General features: G+C 37.5%; 1 protein-coding gene across 1 annotated transcript in view; it reads left to right on the top strand.

Annotated features, from left to right (window-relative positions):
- The first annotated feature begins 1,716 nt into the window (after positions 1-1,716).
- LOC107579017 (ubiquitin-like protein 7) overlaps positions 1,717-2,067 on the top strand; it is a 3,884-nt gene continuing 3,533 nt past the window's right edge. The window contains exon 1 of the mRNA XM_016264907.1: positions 1,717-1,787. The gene's annotated coding sequence lies outside the window, so the exon portion shown is untranslated. The remainder of the gene's footprint in view (positions 1,788-2,067) is intronic.

The raw sequence follows: 2,067 nt of genomic DNA, 5'->3' as shown, positions 1-2,067 counted from the left end.
AGAAGTTCAGAGCACCGGCTGCAGATCAGCTGGGAATGTCATCAGTGTGAGAAGCTGAAGTCCAGCTCAGGCTCTCCAGCAGAACATCTCAAACCCTGGATCCAGTCGAGCTCAGCTGCTTTATCCACAAAACACGACCCGGACCCGGATAAAAGCCGCCACGCTATCAGAGCGCTATTTTCTGAACTGTAGGGAACTTTGAATCTCCAGCTCTGCTCGAAAGCAACACATCCCGAGCGGCTCTGGCTCTTTTCCCAACAAATCCCGCAGTTTTCCTAAGAGCGCGCTGTTCCCGAGCACCGTTTACACAAACCGAACCGAGTTTCCTCCCGACTCGACGCGGGTCTCTGTGAAAGATGCATTCGGAGGCATGCTACTGAACTCACCATCCCAGCAGCGGAGTCAGACGAGGACAAAGCGCCCGAGCTCGGCAGAAGACTCAGACTGCGGCGGAAAGCGCAGCCACTCCTCGGTCCGCTCGCGTGACGTCACGGCCAGCGGTTCCGGTACACCGGAGCACTCGTTCATTCCCGGGACCCCGGAGACCGCCGTGTTAGTCTGGGTGTCCCGTTCAGAGCACATGCAGGGCTTTTTATGGATAGCAAATGTTGGTCTTTAAATATGAATTATCAAATGTAGCACGCTTTGGGAAATATGATCATGTTTGGTAATTATCATTTAAATGGTTTGTCTTAAAATCAGCCTGAAACCTAAAAACTGATTGGTAAATGAAAAAAAAATAATTATATATATATATATATATAATGTATATAACTCAGTCCTGGCGTCCTCTAAAGAAAATATTAATAAAATATACATATTTTTTTTTTCAACAATATTTTTCTCCATTTGTCTCTTATGCTCCAACCAATGTAATGACATTAAAAAAAATCATGAAACATTTATTTTTTTCTGGTTCTCATGAGGATATGATTGTTCTGTAATAACGGAAGCGAGAAAAACTTTACTATATTTGATATTTCATAATTAATATTCACTGTGTGTACTCTTTCATCGTGTTACTAGGTTAACCTTATAGAGCGAATTACCTCAATGAGACAAAAATAAAGAGCATATAGCCTATTATTATTATTATTATTATTATTACTAAAGTTACATATACTAAAAGAAAAACAAAATAACATGATCTGCTCCAAAAAAAAGTTATATAAAGTTATATAATATATATATAGATTTTAAATTATCTTTACATAATTGAACAGACTTAAACTTCTACACATTTATGTTTGGCATATATTGATATTAAAATGTCCCTATTACTGCTACACTGGTGGTTTGAATTAATAATTATTTACGTGAAAATGAAACTTGCAGTACCCCCAAATGAGCAAGAAAAAAACATACAAATAAATAAATACATAAATCAATAAATAGTCAGGGCAGGGATAGAAACGTACGTGTATATGTCTAGCTTTATATTAGATTTTTTAAAATTAGTATATTAAAGTATTTTCATAAATAAAAATTTTATTTAATCAAAATTCAACGATGATTTAAGTATACATTTAATCTGAAATGTATTATATGTTTAACTAAATGATTACGTATACGATATGTAACGATAGAGCGTATGCATTTATAAATATGCATTCCAGAGACACTACGCGACAACTTATAATTTACACATAACTGCATGTATTTATAAGAAAAGTTTATATATGGTATTTACAAGACTTTTATTTTCTGTCGGAAGCGGCGTGACGTCACATCCGGGCAGCAGCTTGTTGACAGAGCGCTGATTCTGCGAACCGATCGCGATCAAACTGGTGAGAAATGAGTCCTGTTGTGTCGAATTAAATGTCGCCGTGATGAGAAATTAATGTACTGTGTCTTTAATCAACAAGTGATCGACGCTGATCTGAAACTCGTACTCTCTGTGCTTTAATACAGCTGAAATGTTATGTTTCAATGTGCAAATACGCCATTGTCTGAGTACATATGTGCTAATCTCACATGCTTCCAGAACACACACACACACACACACTCTAACACACACACACTCTCTAACACACACACACACACACATACTCTAACACACACACACAC

Source organism: Sinocyclocheilus grahami, unplaced genomic scaffold (assembly GCF_001515645.1).
Source record: "Sinocyclocheilus grahami isolate Dianchi unplaced genomic scaffold, SAMN03320097.WGS_v1.1 scaffold13542.1, whole genome shotgun sequence".
Lineage (NCBI taxonomy): Eukaryota > Metazoa > Chordata > Actinopteri > Cypriniformes > Cyprinidae > Sinocyclocheilus > Sinocyclocheilus grahami.
The sequence above is the reverse complement of the archived record's forward strand: the minus strand, read 5'-3'. Positions and strand labels throughout refer to the sequence as shown.